Genomic DNA, 21,948 nt, shown 5'->3' with positions numbered 1-21,948 from the left:
AATTCCAAAGGACTGCTCTCGCCAAAGCCAGATGGAAGAACTCAGGCATACCCGGCTCGGGGACCAACAGAACCTGTGGTTGATGTTAATGCCACCACTGCCATGGCTTAGAGTTTCTAGAACTGGCAATGAAATTCATGACACTCATGTCAGCCATTTACTTATGCTGTCCACGTGAATACTGAAGCATTACCCTCAAGGTTAGATTTCGCATGTGTAATATTGCAAGCGGCCATTCAGAATAGACTAGTTTGACCATGAATTGCAAATGGCACCAGACAGCACTCCTCTGGGTACAAGAAATAGGACAGATCCTGTGCACGACCAAGGTAACGCTAACATGCTCCTGTGAGTACTCTGCTTGCAGCTCATGCCAGTAACCAGACACCAGCCTAGACTCAGGAACTCTGATCATGGAAGACCTCCCAAGCTACACGGATAAGCAACTGGGTTGTGTGTCTGAGTGTGCACGCACACGCAAGCACAACAACAATTTTTCCACAGCGTAGCCAAGTGAAGCTGGACTCTTCTCAGGAAGAGAAGTTTAAAAAAAATTCTGATCTATTCCCCCAGACCTAATGTTCTGGAAAAATGAAATTCTAAGTTTATTTGGGAGGCCAGCATTGCAGCACGCTGGGTTAAATGTCTGCCTGGGATGCTGGTATCCCATATCAGTTCCAGTCCCAGTCATTCTACTTCCAATCCAGCTCCCTGCTAACGCACCAGGGAAAGCAGCAGAGGATGGCCCAAGTGCCTGGACTTCTACCACCCACATGGGAGACGCAGATGAAGTTCCTGGGTCCTGGTTCCAGACCCAGCCCTGACTGTTGCTGCCATCTGGAAAGTAAACCAGTGGATGGAAGATCTATTTATCTCCCTCTCTCTGTCAATCCACCTTCCAAATAAAGAAATACATCTTTTATTTTTTTTAAAAAAAAGTCTATTTTGGTGCAAAAAGCTTTAAATCCATGATTACAGAAGCTTTCAAAAAGTTCATGGAAATGCATTTCATGAAAAAATTATGCATGGATTTCAAGATTTATTTTTGTACCAAAATAAACTTATTTTTAAATTCTATTTCTCCATAAACTGTCTGAAGTACCTTTGTATTGTCCTCCCAACCTCAGATTCCCTACACCACACAGATCCAAACCTCCATCCTGGACATCAAGTATTTAAACGGAAAGACAACCACAAAAGAAAATACATGATTTGATTATTCCTATGGGAGACCAACAGGCTTTTCCAATCAGTGTAGCAATTGGGAAGGAACCAAAAACCAGCAGGATGGCTCAGGCCCTGCTGATGGAAGGGTGGGTCTGGTCCACTGTGTTCCACCCTAACTTTCTACAGCTGTGACAAGCTTCGCCAAACACCCCCCTCCCCCAGTTCAACTCAACTCCATTCAAGAGGATACCATTGTATCTCCAGAGGGCAATTATTCCCACAGAGCTTTCAAGGAGTCCTGGTAAACTCTTCAGGTCATCAAAACTTAGGCACAGACTTCAAAGAGTTTGTGGAGAAATGGGATCAAAGATAAATTTATTTTGGTGCAAAAAAAAAAAAATTTGAAATGCATAAAATGCATACACAGCCTTTTGTACAGTTATGTATTTCCCGTGACACTTCTGCACGCCCTGCCCCCCCATCCACTACAAAACTTGGAATTCTTTCACACATGCGTTTGTTTTCCTCACACTCCCAAATCCGATGGATTTAGAACCATCCCACCCTGCATCTGCACTGACAGGTAAGACTCAGAAGCCGTAATTGGCTTTGGTATTCCACAGCTTTTTTTGTTTGTTTGTTTGTTTACATAAATTTAAAACTTCTCATACTAAGCAGCTTTTTAAATTAAAAAAAATGGACAGAGTCACTGAATTAAGGAGTTCTGGATTCATCTAAGTGCTCCTGTTAGAATCACCTGAATCACACACAACTCTTGTGTCCTAACCGCTCCCTCGACAACAGAGTTAATGTGGAGGGTGAGCGCTCTCTTCCTGATAGGACTCAGGCTGGTGCTAAGGATCCGGGGGCACTAGGCAGGAAGCTGGAGGGAAATGCGCTGGGAGATTTTTCCAGTTTCTGTCTCTAGTCCTGCACCTGAACTCCACCCCCTTACATGTCACTGCAGTGCACCTACTTTCCCATGATGCACTGAGTCTCCCCCTTGCCACCCCACACACCAGGGAGAAGGCGCCATGGTGAGCATGCGTACCTACGGCTTGCACGTGGAGAAGCCGAAAATCTTTCCCAGACGACCTCCTGCGCACTAAACCCCGCCCAAACTCCACCCCGATTGTGTATTCAATTAGGGCACCACTCCCTGCCCCATAAAAAGGAGCCCTGGACAAGCGGCCCCTCCCTTGTTGGCCTTATCCCTGCTCTTAGTGGGCGGGTCTTTAGTCTCTGACCCTCTCAAGGCAAGTGTCTCTCCTCGAGTTGCTCACACTCATGCCTGAAGGTACACTCACTCAGTGAGTGAGTACACTTACCTCAGTGTAAATAACCCCTGCTCGCATTAGGGCCTTCACCTGTGCCTCTGCTTTGCACTCTTACAGGCTCAGAGCCTGGAATCAAAACTGGGAACCACGGCTTTGGGACAGATAGACCTGGATTTCAATCTAATCGTGCCTTACAACAGCCGGAAGGACTGGGCAAACTGCTTTCTAAACCTGAACTGTCTGAAAAATGAAAGAGTAACTCACAAAGTTATGCAAATTTAAAGGGATGAGGGCAATTCGAAATGCTTATGGAAAGGTGGAATTAAAAGATGTTTATTTTAGTGCAAAACAGATTTGAAAATCATGCATAGTTTTATCAGAATACACATTTTCCAAGAATGTTTTGCAGGCACCCTACTAAACGTCCAATATCAATCACATAATAATTCACTGCTCATCACAGGAGCCTTTCCAGCTAACAACTTGGCCAATGGTAATGATTTCTTCCTTTATACACAGCATAAAAGATATCACATGACACCAGATTGAGAGCTCTAGTCTGAAAAAACTAAATTATGACAAGAAACAACAACAACAACAAAAAGAAACAAAGATCAATTATTCAACCCATATATTTGGCAAGACTTGGTAATGAAGTAAAAATCTCCAACTCAGGCTTTCATGAAGCACTTTAACAAAGCACACAGATTTTACCTGTCCAATTACATGATAATAAATTTTCTCAAACTGAAAAGATGCATTTTCAAGGCCTATTAAATGCTTGCTCTCTGTACCTTCATCCATGACTTTTGCCATCAGGGAAATGAAGGTGAAGGCGTTAGAATTCACCAAGGGTTAAAGGTTAATTAGGCTGCGTCAGCCCTGAGAGTCATGGCCACAAATTTAACAGACGTAACTCCATACACTGGGTTTTAATTAGGAGGGTTAAAAAAACTGTTTAGGACCCAAACCCAGTTGTCAAGCCCAATTAGTCAGGTTGATGAAACATACTTTGTGGTACTCTAAAATGTTCCTTTTGCAAAGGAAGCATAAAATAAAACCCTCATTCAGGACCTCCCTGGCTTCCCCCACATCCTCTAAAATACATGGTCCTGTACATGTAATAAAATTTACCCGTTAATTTATTGTGTGCAGGATGTCATTCTTTGTGTCAAATGATTTTTTGTTGAAAAAAATCAACCTTGAAGTGGGCCTAAAGCCAATACTTGTTTTTTTATATTTACTTGTTTGAAAGGCAGGGTAAACAGACTGATTTTTCATCTGTTGGTCCACGAATGCCTGCAACAGCCAGGTCTGGGCCATGCCCACGCCAGCAGCCCAGAATTCCATTCAAAACCAATACATTTATAGTCAAGAACCACTTCTGGGTTGGGACAAGGTGTTGAGGGTGGTTCAGGCCCAGGCCAGCTGTGGCTAACCAATCACTCCAGGAGGTTTTCATGAGATAACCCTCCTTGGCTCACTTCAGTTCCAAGATCCTGTAACAAAGACTTACACTTCCTGCCCATCAAGATGCTGGAGCTGATAAGAGGAGTCAAGGCAGGAAGTTGGTAGTTCAGGGTTGGAAGGTCACTGAGCAAACCAAGCGGGAAGGAGTCTGGAGTCCGTTCCTTACCCTTTGCATCCTGAGACACCTTTTCTCGTGGACCCTGATCTTCCTTTTCTTTTTCCTCTTCTTTCCTTTTTTTTAAACCAAGCTTCTAGCATCTAAAGTAGTTATTGGAAAAATAACAGTCTCCTTCCTCTTAAAGAAATACCTTTTTTAAATGACTAGAAAATACATAGCACAGAAACAACTTTCACACCTTCTTCGGAAGCGTCCACACGCAAACAGCCTCAACAACGCGTCAGGCTCGTGCCTTTCAGGATGGATCTGAAATTCCCCACTTCACTCTAGTTGGGGAAATTGAATGTCAACATTCATATTCACTCCAGGACTGGGTCCGTGTCCCCCCAGATACAAGAACAGCAGCAGCCAGCCCACTCTGGCTGTGCTGCTGCCCTGACCCTCCCTGACACTTGCCTCAGGAGCCTCCCTCCGACAGCAGCTGGGAACAGTCTTCACTCTCTTTGGATGGGGCTGAGGGTGGTGGGGGAGGCCTTTCTGAAGCTGCTGGAGAAATTCTACTCTTGTTTTCCCCATCCTCTCCCCTTGGACATGTCAGCATGTATGTGTCCACAAGGACACAAATTTACCACACTAGCCAAAGAACACAACTAAAAAGGCAACTGGTCTACCCTTCAGTGTCCCTTCTGCCCTTGAGCCATTTGTTCCATTTTAAATGTTCAGTGCCAAAACTTCCAGAGGTCAATGAAAAGGCTCCAGGGCTGACGAAGCCTCTCACATAACACCGTGTGGAGAAGGCCAGGGCCACCAGACACAGGACACCACATCATCTGCCGATGAGACGAACTCCAGAGCCAATGAAGCTGAAGCTGGGAATTCCACAGAGCAATGCACCTCCATCAAGCTACCTCCACCAAAGGCTTGAAAAACTTGAACAGGCTTTTTAAAAAAATGTATTTTAGGAACCGGGGGTGGGGGAAGCTCCCATTCACTGTTTACTCCCTAATGCCACACAGAACAGAGGACTCAATTCAAGTCTCCCACACCGGTGCCAGGGACCCAAGTGCTTTGAGCCATCACCACTGCCTCCCAGGGTCTGCATTTGCAGGAAGCTGGAATTGGGAGCAGAGCCAGGACTCAAACCCAGGCATTCTGATATGGGACATGGGCGTCTCAACTGGTGTCTTCGTTCCTAGGCCTGACGCCCACCCCTAACAGGTCTAAAATAGCCCAGCACTCAGATGTTCACTCATTTCCCCAAACCTCACAGCCTCTTCCCCTACCCTGGTTCTGCCCCAGCCACCCTGGCTGCCGGGCTCCTGGCAGGGCTCTCCCCTCTGTGGGGCACACTCCGCCCAGTTACCAGCATGCAGGTCCTGCCATCTTCCCCCTGGGTCTCCTCTCTCGGTGTGGCTTTCCCCACCTCAGTAGTGACCACACCACTGTTTTTCTTTCTCCACCCCCTTTCTGGCTTCATTTTTTCCCTTGGAAGACTTCCCAGTCTAATATGTATTTTCTTTCTTTCAAGCTCCATAAGGACATGGATTTTTCATCTGTTTTGTTCACTGTTCTATACCGAGGGCCCAAAACCTACTGGGCATACAGTAGGTACTAAAGAGATGGGCTCCAGGTGCCAGGATTATAGTGTATCAGGTTAAGTAGCCACCTATGACTTTGGTATCCCACATGGGCACAGATTAGAGTCCTAGTGGCTCCACTTCAGATCCAGCTCCCTGCTAATGTGCCTGAGAAAGTCACAGAAGATGGCCCAAGTGGCTGGGCCCCTGCATCCACATGGGAGACCTGGACAAAGTTCCAGGCTCCTGCCTTCAGCCTGGCCCATCCCCAGCCATTGAAGGTATCTGGGGAGTGAAACAGCAGGTAGAAGTTCCTTTCTCTACCCCCCCCCCCCGGCCTCTCTCTCGATCCTTCTCCTTGTAACTCTGTATTTCAAGTAATTAAAGCACTTAAAAAATAAAATAAAGATATTTCAGTAATAAAAAGTAATCATGAAATTAAACACTTTTTTTCAAACATTTATTAACTATAAATAAAGCCTATTCATTTTAAGCCTTATAATTGTCCCCTCAGGGAAGACTTTCACGCATAGAGTTTATACTTTTTGAAAAAGAGCTCCATGATGTCTGCAAAGAATAACAAACTATGCTGTGAGAACCTCCAAACAACATTCAAAATTTATTTTTTTTTAAAGTATTCATTTGAGTGACACAGGGAGAGTTCCCATCTTCTGATTCACTTCCCAAATGCCCAGCCAAGCCAAAGCTGAGAGTCAGGAATTCAGGCTAGGTCTCCTACATGTATAGCAGGAATTCAATGACCTGAGCCATCACCTCTGCTTCCCAAGGTCCACACTGGCATGAAACTGGAATCAGGAGGCAGAGCTAGGTGCTGAACCTAGGAACTTTGATATGGGACATGGGCACCCCAACCAGCATCTTAAGTGCCAGGCCAAACACCTTCCCCATCCCCAGTGTTCAAAATGTAGATCATCCATTGTAAGAGATCTTACAGCTGAGTCAAGGTATACAAACGCTACTGAGGCCTTCAGATGGTACTTGGAGGAAGAGCTATTTCCAGGGCAACTTCCTGTCCTTTGAGGAATCTCTTGATCTCGGGCCAAACCCAGGTTAGTTGGCTAGACCTGCAGTGAAAAACAGGGGCTTCTACAACAACAGAAATGTATTGTCTCATGGGCTGGAAGTATGAGCGCAAGGTGTCAGCAGTGTTGGTTCCTTCTGTGGCCACAAAAGGGAATTGGCTCCATGCCCTTCTCCTGGCTTCTGGTATTTCTTGGCAATCTGTGGCATTCTTTGGCTTCTGCTGCATCACCCTGCTCCACCTTTGTTTTCACAGGGCCTTGTCTTTGTGTGAATGTCTATGTCCACTTTTTCTCCTTTTTTTAAAGACTTCAGTTTTAGGGGCCGACACCATGGCATAGTAGGCTAAGCCTCCACCTGTTCTGCCAACCAAGTGTCAGTTCTTGTCACAGCTGCTCCTCTGCCAATCCAGGTCTCTGCCTATGGCCTGGGAAAGCAGTAGAAGATAGCCCAAGTGTGTGCACCCCTGCGCCCACATGGGAGTCCTGGAAGACGCTCCTGATTCCTGGCTTTGGATCAGCTCAGTGGCCGTTTTGGGAGTGAACCAGTGGACGAAAGACCTTTCTCTCTGTCTCTTCTTCTCTCTGTTGTAACTCTACCTCTCAAATAAATAAAAATCTCAAAAAAAAAAAAAAAAAAGGAAAAGACTCCAGTTATACTGCTTAGGGCCCACCCTCCTCCAGGGTGACCTCGTCTTAATAACTACATATGCAAGACTCCTATTTCCAAATAAGATCACATTGAAAAGCACTGGGGGTAGAGTTAGGACGTCAGCATGTAAATCTGGGAAAACACAATTCAACTCCCGACAGAGCTGCTGACACTTGCAGGCCTGTCCGCAGGGCCTGCCAGTGGCACTGGTGCACAGCACAAAACTCTTGGCCCAGCTGCAAAACAGCCGTAAGCACCAGTACTGGCTATTACTGAGGCTTCAATTAACCACAGAAGTGGAAGAAATGGCGGGGGCTATTAGAGCAAGCCATTAGCTGTATGTGGTATTTTAATCCACCAGAAAAATCTGCCGGCTCCTATGATCCTTTCTATACCTATGAACAATGGACGATGTGCATTGCCTTTCCTAACGACATGGGTGAAATGAGAAGGTGGGAAAACAGGTGCAGAGAGGGTCAATCTTTGATCTAGGCACCTTAGCCTTTGAAGGCCAATAGAAAAGGACCTAAACAAAGATCTATCTTTGACATTGAGCCAAAGTTTCATCCTCATCTGAAAAGCTAAGTTGACAATACCACCCACACAAACCTGAACCACTGCACAGCTCACAGCCCCGAAAACCACGCTCTGGGCGAGGCCCTGTGCATGTGCCATGCCAAAGGCCATCAGGAAGGGCACCTAGTGAGTCTGTCTCCTCTCCGCTCCAAAACTGGAATACGAAGACGCTCAATAAGAGAGCAGGTCCTTGACCAAAGAGGCCCAAATGCCACCCCCAGGGCTCCTGGCTGATGGGATTCCTTTCACTGGTAACAAAGACTGAGCTGAAACATGATGTCAGAAACCTGGACTACTCCAGAGGCATCCTCCTGTGCACTGATGAAGAGGTATTCAAACAAATAACAAGAAGGGATGCACTTCAAATCCAATTACTGCGGAGTGTTTATAGTTAATTTACTTTTAGGAGGAAAACAACTTCATAGCATTCCCTGTTGTGTACTGTGAAAAATAACCCTGTCATTACAATCTCTCTGTAAATCCCCACATCTAAAGGGAAGTAAAGTGTGACAGAAGCCCAGGGAAAACCTGAACAGGAGTCCCTTTGATGTCAGCTGGATTCCTACCCAATTTGTGACATCCCCATAAGCCAAAGTCCACTGATACTTCTGGAACCAGGAGAACTCACAGGGGAATGTGGAGACTGTCGGTATCTTACCGAATATCCAACTCCAAGTAGAGCTCTGAGAAGGACCTGGAGAATCAGCCAGACCACAGGCCTAGGCAGCTGTTAAAATGTTAACGGGATTCAAAACCATTTTCTGGCCATTCTAGATGAAAAGAATAGGCCAGAGAATAAGAAGAGGAGGAAGAAACAGAGAAGTGATCCTGCAATGGAGGCACAGGCCACCACTGTTTAGTTATGCCTTGTCACATCTCCATTTAGGCCAGAGAAGCAAAGCCAGGCAAGAGAGCCAATTATTACCTTGGGGTCCAATCTGCAGATCCTAAAACAGGTGAAAGTGAGGCAGTGTCCCAGCTGAGAGGGAAGACACAGCCATCCTCAGAGATGAGGAGGCGCTGAACCAGCACAAGCCACCAACTAAGGCAACTGCAGCTCCTCCCAGAAGGAAAGTCTCCCATTCACACATTCGTTAGATGCTTACTGCTTATAAAGATGAAGTAGAAGAAAACCAAAATAAGATGCAAATGGGTCCTGAGCTCTAGAAATCATACTAGTAAAGCAAGCATACCTCAATGTAAGGTTTGTCTCTCAGAGCAGTGCAAGTCATGGGATTTATTCTTTGATGGTGGCAGAATCAAGAAGGGCTATATGGAAGAAGCAGCATTTGAACTAGCTTGGCGGCAAGCAGATATGAAAAAACCTGGTTGAGGAGGAGGCCATTCGCAGTGGTAGGGAAAGAAGACCAGTTGGACTGCAGTGGAAGGCTCATGAAGAGTCTTGCACAGGAGACTAAGAGATACGCGTTTTATTTAGTATGTTGCAGAAAACGAGATGTGCCTTAAAAAGTTGACTGTGGTCCTGCAAACCCAAGGATGGATGGGAAGGGGCAAAGGCTGAAGGCAGAGAGTGCAATCATGAAGCTGTTGGCACAGTCCATGTGCAAGGTCCTGACAGCCGGAAGTAAGGGGTACAGAAAGACAGCAAGGACTCAGGTGAGCTCTGAGGTGCAGACGGGATACACAGGACCCTATAGATACTGACAGCGAAACAGCAGTGGTCAAAAAGAGGCCAACACACAAAGAAGAATGACTCATTCAACCAGCACCGAGTGCCTACTGCATATGGTACCCTGGTGACACAAACATGGGTAACACATCCCTAATCCTCCAGAGACCTGGCAGAGATACAGAATCAGTAGCCAACATAATAATGAAAACAGCTATTGGATTTGGGCCTGAAGGACAGCAGTCTTGCTCTTGCTCATCAGTTGCTTTAGACTTAAAAATTTCCATTACCTCTCAAGCCTTCTTCCACCCTCCAGTCCCAACCCCACTGATTCTTATTTTTTCTACTAAGAGTTGTTGACATGCTACACTCAATCTAATACTATGAAGCTGCAGATTGGAATCCGTATTTTTCAGAAAAGAACCAAGTGGAGATATAGAAAGGTTAAGTAACTTGTCCAAGGTCACATAGCCAGTCAGTGGCCAAACCAGTTTGTTGGCCTGTAACCCCATGTAGTGACCTACCTCCACTGCTCCCACCCTCCCTGCCTGAAATCTTCCACCCGAGCCTCCCTCCCTCTCTGAGAGCCCTCAGCTCAGCCTGACTAGCACCAATCCGCAGCTGAGCCACTGGGGGCTGCTCCTAATCCTACTCCTCTGGTTTGGTTTCTTCCAGTGCTCACCCAGTGCTTCCAGGTAAATCTGCCCCCAATCAGGTTTGCCTTACACTCTTCCACATACAACTGCTTATCACTCCCCTTTGTCTACAAAAGAAAGCTCAAATTCCAGTCTGGCATTCAGGACTCCAACCACTTGTCAAACGCCATCACTGGGATGTGTTGCTCGCTCCCAATCAGTTCTCAGAGCAACAACCACGTCATGTTTTCCTGCAGCCTCCAATGCCCATAAATGTGCACGTTTCAGATAGACTCAAGCAGATACAGATAGATAAATCTCTCCCTCTCCCACCCCTCCCTCTCACTTTATATAAATACAATCGTGCACCACTAAATGATGGAGATACATTCTGGGAAATGCATTTTAGATGATTTCATCATTTTGCAACATACATGAATCTAAATGGTCTCATCCACTCTATCCCTCAGCCATATTGTATAGTCTATTGCTCCTAGGCTACAATCTTGCACCACATGTTACTATACTCAATACTGTAGGGAGTTGTAATAGAATGGTATTTGTGTATCTAAACACACAAAAGGTAGAGTAAAACACTAGAGGAAGAGTGGGCAGTATAGTGGTTAAGACATTGCTTGACCCTCCAATGGCCGCCGCAGCCGGCTTTTTTTAATTTTATTTTTATTTTTTATTTTTTTGACAGGCAGAGTGGACAGTGAGAGAGAGAGACAGAGAGAAAGGTCTTCCTTTGCCGTTGGTTCACCCTCCAACGGCCGCTGCAGCTGGCGCGCTGCGGCCGGCGCACCACGCTGATCCGATGGCAGGAGCCAGGTACTCATCCTGGTCTCCCATGGGGTGCAGGCCCCAAGCACTTGGGCCATCCTCCACTGCACTCCCTGGCCACAGCAGAGAGCTGGCCTGGAAGAGGGGCAACCGGGACAGAATCCGGTGCCCCGACTGGGACTAGAACCCGGTGTGCCGGCGCCGCAAGGCAGAGGATTAGCCTAGTGAGCCACGGCGCCGGCCAAGACACTACTTGAGATGCCTACCTGCCATACTGTAGGAGTGCCTGGGTCCTGCTCTTGATTCCAATTACCCACTAACTTGCACCCTAGGATGCAGCAGGCGATGGCTCATGTATGTGGGTCCCTGCAACACATGGAAGACCCTGATGGAGCTTTGGGCTTCTGATTTCAGCCTGACCCAGCCCCTGCTATTGTGTGAATTTCAGAAGTGAACCGAATAATGGAAGATATTCTCATTCTCATTCATTCATTCTCTCTCTCTTTCTCTCTCCTTTCAAACAAATAAAACCTAGAAAAAATTATTAGATCATTAGGAATTTTTCAGTTCTCTTAGAATCTTTTTCTAATTTTTTAAGATTTATTTATTTTATTTAAAAGGCAAAGTTACAGAGAGGCAGAGAGAGAGAGGGAGATCTTCCATCTGCTGGTTCATTCCTCAAACTCTGCAATGCCAGAGCTAGGCCAATCTGAAGCCAAGAGCCTGGAGCTTCCTCTGGGTCTCCCATGTGGGTGCAGGTCCCCAAAGACTCAGGCTATCTTCTATTGCTTTCCCAGGCCATAGCAGAGAGCTGGATCGGAAGTGGAGCAGCCAGGACCCAAACCAGTGCCCATATTGGATGCCAGCACTGCAGGAGGCCACTTTACCTCCTACACCAAAGCGCTGCCCACCCCACCCCCCTATAATCTTATGGGACCATCATTGTATAGGCAGTCTGTCATTGACCAAAACATTTGCAGTACATTACTGTATAAATGGAGATCTAGATATAAGTACATATATTATATATCCTTGAGAAGGAGTAGATTAGAAAAACTATCACAAGTTTCACCTCTCATATAGCATGCTACTCAGTGTTTCCCCAAAGTTACACAGCACCTTCAGGCTCCAAGAGCTTGCTTCATTTGAGAACAGAAAATAAGAAGCTGTTAGGGAGCCAATACAGGACACTATCCATACCTGGCTTATGTGGTCCCGACTCAGCTGCTCTAAGCTCAGAGAAGAGAGAAGAAATTCACGGGAAATGGGGAGCTCTAGGATACGGGTGGATCAGAGCTTGAGCTGGCCAAAGGCTAGGTGAGGACAGAACACAGGTAGCAAAGTGGAAGACAGGTACTTTCAGCTCCTTGGAAAACACACAGAATTTCTGAAACTTGCTCTGTGGTTCTAAGTGAACTCCTTTAACATTTCATCGTGAGGTGGGTGTTGGGCACACTACTTGGCAACACTTGCATTCCACATGCGAGGGCTGGGTTCGAGTACCAGCTCCTCCACTCTGATCCAGCTGCTTACTCACACACACCCTGGGAGATGGCAGATGGGGGTTCAAGGACTTCCAGGCTCCTAGCCTCAGCCCTGTCCCAGCCTGGCTGCTGCAGGCATTTGAGGAGTGAACAGCAGGTGCAAGATGTATCTGTCTGTCTGTGTTCCTGGCTTTTAAATGAGGTGCAAATAAATGTTACAAAGTTTTAGAGGATTTCACTGGGAGCCCCCTTCCTGCTGCACAGAGCCTATAGCTCAGGGAGGTGAGAGGCAACGACACACCCTCCCTGGAGGCTGAGCAGGGACAAGGACAGCCCAAGCAGATGTCCCCTCTTGCTCTGCAATTAACATCTTGCAGGAGCTAAGCAGGCAGGTCCGGTGACACTCAGACACACAGGCCTGGCGCTGTCTGTGGTTCTGTGGGAGGAGATGGTCTGAGGAACAGGCTCTGATGAGAAGGCTTGCATGTTCTCACAGGCCAGGGGGACGCCAGGGTCTCAGGGGGTGAGGACAGGCAAGGAGTGGGTGGGAGGGACAGGTTAGGGGAGGGTCAAAAGGTTGGCTGAGTACAGAAATGACTGTTTGCCATTAGTTCTCCAATCAATCCATCTGGATCCAGGCCATTCAGAACGTGGGCTACTAGGGGTTAATCGCCTCCAGTGCCTAAAAGCTTGATTCATAAAAAATTGAAGATGGCTCCGACTCTGAGGTTTTTTACATGCAGAGGTTTAATGCAGTAAGATGCTGGCTGCCCTGTAGCGATTAACCCCTCTGAGGGCGGCCGGGCCACCAGGCTCAGATATCCCCCACACCAGGTGGGGCCGGGGGTCATTTCATGAAGTCTCTGGGTTCTCCAGGTGGAGAATTTAAAGGTCAAGGGCAACTGATTGAAGGAAAGAGGCAAGGCAAGGCTCTGGCTGGGGTACAACGGGGCACAGCGGAAGAGCTAAGATGGTAGTACTGCCCACTCCACCCAGCAGCAGAGAGGCCGGCCTCTCACTCGCCCCAGAAACACTCCCAATCTGCGTCATTCCAGCTGATCACGCAGAAAGGAAGGAGAGCAGAGCCGGAGCGAGGCCAGGCAGGGCGGAAGTGTCCAACATGCAGGCAGCCCACGGCGTGATCGGGCGGTGGCCAGGCTTGCTTTATCCCCATTACCTTTACTGAGAGTCTGCAGCAGTGTGACACAGTCTGCCTTCTGCCAGGCGGTAATTACATCCCATAACTTATTAAATAAGAAATCCCATCTCAAAAAAAAAAAAAAAAAAAAGACCATGACCACTAAAAATAAACGTGGAAGCTAGCTATTTATACACTGCCTGTCCCCATGCCCTCTCACACACACAGCGGGATAAAAACAAAGACATATGCGGCACACAGAGCTGCTCTCCTGTTCTCCAGGAGCCCAGGGTGCGGCAGAGCTGTGAATCGCAGAGGCACACCCACTGGCAGCCATCCTGCTGGCTGAGCCTGTTAGCTTTGGTCCATTCCCATCTACTCACTGAGAGCCTGAACAAGTGAATAGCACTTCATCACGCGTGCCAATGCGCCAGATTCAGAAGGAAGCGCAGTGGCCAAGTCTCTGAATCCCACAGAACCTGAAGAATATAAACGAAGGTGGCACGTGCCACACCGACTCAGGGGCTCGCCCCCCCCCCCAACCTCTAAGAAAGAATAACTATTTGGAAGGGGGAAAGGGGTTGGCAAAGCAGCTTATTAGTAGGTTTCATGGAACAAAAAATATTAAAAAATCTATTTCCAGGCAGCTTGGCGCACATTCAGAATTATATATGATAAGCTATACACAGATGGTAAATTATACACAGACCATAAACTCAACTGGTTTTTACTTACTTGCCAGATTAATGGACATTCTTTTTTAAAAAAAATTTTTTATATATTTGAAAAGCAGAGCGGCAGACACAGAGGGAGAGACAGAGAAAGGGATCTGCCATCCACTGGTTTATTCCCCACATGGCTGCAATGACCAGGTCTGGGCCAAGATCCACACTAAGGAGCCAATAACTCCATCCAGGACTCTCACGCGGTTGCCAGGGGCCTGAGTACTTGGGCCATCTTCTGCCATCTGCTCAGGCACATTAGCAGGGAGCTGGATTAGAAGCAGGGCAGCCAGGACACAAACCACTCCATATAGGATTCTGGCATCACAGATGGCGCCACAGTGCTGGCCCTGGAGTAGTGGACACTCTATTCCCTCTGAAAAATGCCCTAAACTGACCCATGCTGCTGTCCCAGGGAGTTCACTCACTTTACCAGTTTTTAGCCAAGACATGGTATTGCCTGCTCCCAAACCTCCTTATGCCAGTTGAACTAATGATATAATACTAAATATTGACAGTAATAAAAATAGTTAGCACTGGGGGCCGGTGTCGTGGCTCAGCGGGTTAAAGGTTAACTCCTGCAGTGCTGGAATTCCATGTAGGCACCAGTTCAGGTCCTGGCTGCCCCACTTCTGATCCAGCTCCCTGTTAATGTGCCTGGGAAAGCAATAGAAGATGGCCTAAGATCTTGGGCTACTGCACTCATGTGGGAGACCCGGAAGAGGCTCCTGGCTCCTGGCTTCGGATTGGTGCGGTTCCAACCTTTGCGGCCAACTGGGGAGTGGGCCAGCGAAAGGAAGACTTCTCTGTCTCTGTCTCTGTCTCTACCTCTCTCTGTAACTGTCTTTCAAATAAATACAATGAATCTTTAAAAAAAAAAAAAATAGCACTGATTATGTCCCAGACAATGTTCCAAAGGCTTTGTGAGTATTAGGTGACATAATTCTCACTGCAACCCCAACAGGCAAGTGTGAAAACACCCCCTATTTTAACAATGAAAACATGAGGTCACATCCCAGATTTAAGCTAGCAAGTAGCAGTGCTCAACCAAGAGCTGAGGCAGCCTGGCCCTACGGCCCATGCTTTTAACTGCTGGACTTTGTGCCTAAATACTGAGCAAATGAACATACTTGTGCACAAAATTAACAGAGTAGGGGTGTCTTTGAATTAAATTAAATGGGAAGGGAGCAAGGGAGGGAGGGAAAGAGAGAGGGAAGAGGATGGGAAGTATTATATTCTTAGATCTGAATCTAGGAACTACACTGAATCTGTTCTCTTTGTAGTTGTAGCACATTAATAGGAGAATTGTTGAGAACTGTGCTGTAGTAATCATCAAGCATTTGCTCTGATCCTGAGAATTGTATTAATAAATTCCTTTAAAAATAATCAAATAAAATCAGTGCTTTGGAAAGACTTGCTAAAGCCACTCTCAGAAGTACAGCTGACTCCATGTCACGTGTGGGCAAGGGGTCTGTGAACAGCTGGGTGGGGAAAAGTCATGAAACGTCAGAATTCTGGGATCAGATACCCTACAAGGATGTTCAGTGCCCACTCTGCTGTATCCCTGTGCAACCTGGACACCTGGGGCAACACATCCCAGCTCACAACAAGAAGTTCAATTCAGAGCTCCTGACACTGCACCCACTTCCCAAAAAGGGATTCCATGCTTTAAGTGTAGACAGACAAACACGCTTTAAGCACATAAAGTGTAGGAGCATGATGTCAACGTTTATGTCCTCCAAATCTGCTGTGGAATCCTGATCCTCAGGGTGATGGCATGAGGAGGTGGAGCCTTTGGAAGGTCACTACATCACAAGGACGGAGCCCTCATGAGCAAGATTAGTACCCTCATAAGAGGGACCACAGGGCCAGTGCCGCGGCTCATTAGGCTAATCCTCTGCCTTGCGGCGCTGGCACACCGGGTTCTAGTCCCAGTCAGGGCGCCGGATTCTGTCCCAGTTGCCCCTCTTCCAGGCCAGCTCTCTGCTGTGTCCAGGGAGTGCAGTGGAGGATGGCCCAAGTGCTTGGGCCCTGCACCCCATGGGAGACCAGGAGAAGCACCTGGCTCCTGCCATCGGATCAGCGCAGTGCGCCAGCTGCAGCGGCCATTGGAGGGTGAACCAACAGCAAAGGAAGACCTTTCTCTCTGTCTCTCTCTCTCACTGTCCACTCTGCCTGTCAAAAACAAAAAAAGAAAAAAAAAAAAGAGGGACCACAGAGAGCTCTATCTCTTTCTGTCATGTGAGATTATACATTTTTATGTACTTATTTTCATTTTTTTATTTGAAAGACAGACAGATGGATCTTCCATCCAGTGGTTCACTCCCCCAAATGCCCTCAACAGCCAGGACTGGACCAGGACAAAGCCAGGAGTCAGGAATGCAAATCGGGTCTACCAAGTGTGTGGCAGGAAGTCAAGTACTCGAGCCATCACCTGTTGGCCTTCCAGGGCGTGCAGGAGCAGGAATCTGGATCAGAAATGGAGGACCTGGGGCCAGCGTTGTAGTGTAGTAGGTAAGGCTGCCACCTGTGATGCCAGCATCCCATATAGGCACTGGTTTGTGTCCTGGCTGCTCCACTTCCCATCCAGCTCCTTGCTAATGGTCTGGGAAAGGCAGTAGAAGATGACTCAAGTGTTTGGGCCCTTGTACCTACGCGGGAGACCCGGAAGAAGCTCCTGGCTCTTAGCTTGGGCTGTCTCAGTCCCAGTCATTGTAGCCATCTGGGAAGTAAACCAGTGGATAGAAGATTCTCTCTCTCTCTCTCTCTCTCTCTCTCTCTCTGACTTTCAAATGGATACATAAATCTTTAACCAAAAAAAAAAAAGTGGAGGAGCCAAGACTTACACCAGGCACTCCTAAACAGATATGAGTATCGCCAGTAGCACCTTAACTTCGATGCCAAATGCCCATTGAGAATTTAACGAGAAGATGGCAGTCTGCTGCCTGGGAGAGAACCCTCACCAGAACCTGACCATGGACCGTGGACCTGCACCTCAGACATCCAGGCTTCAGAACTGTGAGAAACAAACCATGTTGTTTGTAAGTCACATAGTCCACGGCCCGAACTAACTCAGAAAGTTACAGCAAAACATTGCAGACACCGGTGACCCCAGCTTCACCTCCCTTTCTTACTAGCCAAAACACTGGGTCCTTTAGCATCAGGAAAGAGTTACTTCTTCCGAAGGCTTTCTGGGGAGAGGAGCAGGACACATGGCAAGAAGCACAAGCCAGGGGTTCAGAAGGCCCTACCAGGTCCCTGACAACCCCACAGCATGCCGCATCCAGCAAAGCACAGCCTCTCTGGGTCCCAGCTCCGCCGGTTCTAAGAGGACAATACGTTTGTCCCATGTGCTCTAAGATAATTTTAGGTCTTGGTCCATCGCATGCAGAGTGACAAGTAACAACAACTGGGGCTGTGTTAGGGGTTGGCAATAAGCATGGGTTAAACCCACGCTTGAGATGCCAGAATCCCATATCAGAGTACCAGTTTGGATCCCAGCTGCTTCACTTCCAATCCAACTCCCTGTTAACGTGCCTTAGAAGGAAGCAGTATAGTCCAAGTATTTTGAGATCAACTACTCAAGTAGGAGATCAGGATAGTTCCTGGCACCAGACTTCAGGCTGGCCCAGACCTGGCTGTTGCAGCCATTTGGGGAATAACCAGCAGATGGAAGATCTCTCTGCTTCTCTGTTTCTCTCTCTGATGCACTGCCTTTCAAATAAATAAACAATATTTTTAAAACATCAATGGGGTGGGGGGGGGGCGGGCGCTGTGGCACAGTGGGTTAAAGCCCCAGCCCGCAGTGCTGGCATCCCATTTGGGTACTGGTTTGAGTCCTGGCTGCTCCTCTTCCAATCCATCTCACTGCTATGGCCTGGGAAAGCAGTAGAACATGGCCCAAGTGCTTGGGCCCCCATACCTGTGTGGGAGAACTGGAAGAAGCTCCTGGCTCCTGGCTTTGGATCAATGAAGCTCTGGCCATTGTGGTCATGTGGGGAGTGAACCAGCAGATGGAAGACCTCTCTCTCTCTCTAGCTCTACCTCTCTCTGTAACTGTCTTTCAAAGAAATAAAATAAATCTTTAAAAAAAGCATTAACTGGGGCTATGTTATGCCCTTCATGAGCCCTGGACAGTTTTGCCTTCATAGCCAAAATAAGAAGTACTCATTTGAAAAATATTCAACAACCATTTAAAAATTAAAAATTCTACTTTACAAATGCATTTGTATAAAGATGAGGATATTAATATTACCTATCAAAGCATCTTCTTTGACTTAAAAACTTTTTCTTCTGGAAAACGTTTTCGTGGTGCGATGGGAAATGACAGTCTCTGAGCACGGTGCCCGCCATGGCTAAAGGAGGAGGCAGCCCTTGTTAGAGCTGAACCCTACTTCAAGGGAAGAAGTAACCCCCGTCCTGCCCGCCTTTCAACTGGATGACACAAAGGCTGGGTTCATACAACAGGGTCACGGGATCACAGTGGCACTGTGGGAAGATTCCTCCAGCAACAGGCGCAACAAGAGCTGGAACAAGCAGCAATGGATCCCTGGTAGCCAGTGGGGTGCAAAACAACCCGACAGTTGCCTAGGACAGACTAAGCCCTGAGCATACCCAGTGACAACTGCAAGGCAACTGCCAAGGTTGCAAAGGCAACCCTGCCAGCGAGCCCACCAACCGTGGCCTCCTCCCACCTCCCTCCTAACCTGGCTCCTAGACTTTCTGGTCTAAGTGGTTTAGACCCAGGTCACCCAACAAACGCTTATGGAGAGGCTCCCCTGTACCAGCCACTATGCAAGACACTCCTCCCGCTTAATTATGCCAACACAAACAGAGAACCCTGCTCGGGGACACTGTTCCGGGACAACAAACAATAAGCACAATACATAAACATAATATATGCCTAAGGTGGTAAGAACTATAAAAAAAAATAAACGTAGAGCAGAAGAAGGAACTCGGTATGGATGTGCATGCTACAGTGTTAAGTAACATGGACTAAACACCATTGCTGAGCTCACTAAGAAGGTGAGATTTTGGCAAAACCACGCGTGAAGGCTGGGAGACACAGATCTGAGGCAACAGCATTCGAGAAAAAGGGCATGGCCTGAGCAAAGGCTCAGAGGTAGAAATGTACCTCCCTGACCACCAACTGCCTCCAGCCAGTTTGTCCTTCGAGGAGAAAACGAAAATGTTAGCAGCAGCTGAATGCAATCCTGACTTTAAACCCAGGATGGAGGCATTAAGAGCTCGTGTGAGCACGCTGAGTCGGAGATGTCCAGTAGGAAATCAGATGTGTAGACTCCAGTACTGCAGGGAAAGGCGGGGGCGGGAGGTAAGCCTTGGGAATGCTCCCACTGCTTGTGCACCTCCCATCTGGAAATCTGAAGTCTGAAATGCTCTAGAACCCAAAATCTTCTGAGCGGCAGGTAGGGTGTAACGAGCAGGTAGTTCAAGTTCAGCTGAGCTGGAGTTCTCATGACCCTGCAATGTAATGTTTATGTCTTTAACTGCCAGCTTGATATGCTCCCCTTCCCAGGAGGCACCTGTCTCATCCAGGAGCAGGGCACGTGCTAAGACCACACCCTGTTTATACGACCCTTACCTCATAAAAGAGGCTGCAGAGCAGGGCAGATGGTTCTTTTCACCACAGACCGCTCTCATTTTGTTTCTTTTTCACAGGCAGCCCTGTGGCCCACTCACGACGGGCACTTCTCCGTGTGGGGTGGCCCACACTCTCACAGAAATATATGCTTATTCCTCCACTGTTAAATAAAGCCTGTGTCTACTTGTGCACCTTACTTGTCTCCCCTTAGAATTCTTATCTTTGTGTGAGACAAGAGCCTGGGTGAAAATTAAAATGATTACATTGACACTGACATCACAAGTGGAAAATTCCACACCTGACCTCATGTGATGGGTTACAGTCAAAACACAGGCACAGGGGCCAGAGCAGGTTGAGCCACGGCCTACAGCACTGGCATCCCCTATAGGCACTGGTTCAAGTCTCAGCTGCTCCACTTCTGATCCAGCTTTTGCAAATGTACCTTGGGAAAGCAACAGAGGATGACCCAAGTCTCTGGGCCCCTACACTCATGCAGGAGACCCGGACAAAGCTCCTGGCTCCAGCCTAGCCCAGCCCCAGTCTTTGTGGCCATTTGGGGAGTCAATCAGCAGATGGGAAATCTCTCCCCGCCCCAAAGATGGGAAATCTCCCCCCCCCCCACTTATCTCTGTAATTCCACTTTTCAAATAAATAAATAAATCTTTTTTTAAAAAACAGGCATACTGAAAGTACTGTGTAAAATAACCTTCAGTCTCAGTGTGCACTTGGCTCAGTGGATAAGACACTGCTTGGGATGCCTGTATTCCATATGTAAGAACCTGAGTTTGAGTCCTAGATCCCCTTGTGATTTCAGCTTCATGCTAATGTGCACGCTGGAAGACACCAAGTGATGATGGTTCAAGTACTTGTGCCCCTCCTACCCATGGAGGAGATCCAGATTGAGTTCAGGGCTCCTGGCTTTGGTCTCGCCCACCTCAGGTTTTGTGGGCATTTGGAGAGGACAGAAGGATGGAAAATCTCAATTTTTTTTCTTTCTCTCTCTCCCTTTCAAATAAATTGATAATTTTTTAAAGAAATTACCTTCAGAGACCAGTGCCGTGGCTCACTAAGCTAATCCTCTGCCTGCGGCGCCGGCACCCCGGGTTCTAGTCCCGGTTGGGGTGCTGGATTCTGTCCCGGTTGCCCCTCTTCCAGGCCAGCTCTCTGTTGTGGCCTGGGAAGGCAGTGGAGGATGGCCCAGGTGCTTGGGCCCTGCACCCCATGGGAGACCAGGAGGAAGCATCTGGCTCCTGGCTTTGGATCAGCGCGGTGCACGGGCCGTAGCGGCCATTTGGGGAGTGAACCAGTGAATGGAAGCTTGCTCTCTCTCTCTCTCTCTGATTTTCCTTCTCTGTTTCTGTAACTCTTTCAAATAAAAAGAAATATTAAAAAAAAAAAAAAAATGGCTGGCGCCATGGCTCACTAGGCTAATCCTCTGCCTTGCAGCGCCGGCACACCGGGTTCTAGTCCCGGTCGGGGCGCCAGATTCTATCCCAGTTGCCCCTCTTCCAGGCCAGCTCTCTGCTGTAGCCAGGGAGTGCAGTGGAGGATGGCCCAAGTGCTTGGGCCCTGCACCCCATGGGAGACCAGGAGAAGTACCTGGGTCTTGCCATCAGATCAGCATGGTGTGCCGGCCGCAGCGTGCCAGCCGCAGCGGCCATTGGAGGGTGAACCAGTGGCAAAGGAAGACTTTCTCTCTGTTTCTATCTCTCACTGTCCACTTTGCCTGTCAAAAAAAAAAAAAATTACCTTCAGGCTATGTTTATAAGGTATACAGGAGAGAAAGCATTCATGAATTTTGTGTTTAGACATAAGTCCACCCCCAACATATCTCATTATGTATATGCAGACATTCCAAAATCCAAAAAAGTCCAAAATGTGAAATACTTACAGTGCCAAGTGTTTCAGAGAAGGGATGTTAACTCATAGAACCCCAGGTCCCTGCCAGGTCCCCTGCCTGCCACACTGGCTGTCCCTTGCCTACCCCTGAGACAAGGTGTCTGCCTCAGTTACACTGGTCTCCCCACACCTGCTCCCTGGTTCTCAAACTTCAACTTCCACTCACACACTCATGAGT

The 21,948-nt window shown here is 47.7% G+C and overlaps 1 protein-coding gene across 5 annotated transcripts in view; it reads right to left on the bottom strand.

Moving 5' to 3' along the window:
* Nucleotides 1-21,948, bottom strand: part of TMEM163 (transmembrane protein 163) — a 262,138-nt gene that overhangs the window by 119,245 nt on the left and 120,945 nt on the right. The gene's annotated exons all lie outside the window — the stretch shown is intronic.

Source organism: Oryctolagus cuniculus, chromosome 3 (assembly GCF_051225735.1).
Source record: "Oryctolagus cuniculus isolate XC-2025 breed Fujian yellow rabbit chromosome 3, ASM5122573v1, whole genome shotgun sequence".
Classification (NCBI taxonomy): domain Eukaryota; kingdom Metazoa; phylum Chordata; class Mammalia; order Lagomorpha; family Leporidae; genus Oryctolagus; species Oryctolagus cuniculus.
The sequence above is the reverse complement of the archived record's forward strand: the minus strand, read 5'-3'. Positions and strand labels throughout refer to the sequence as shown.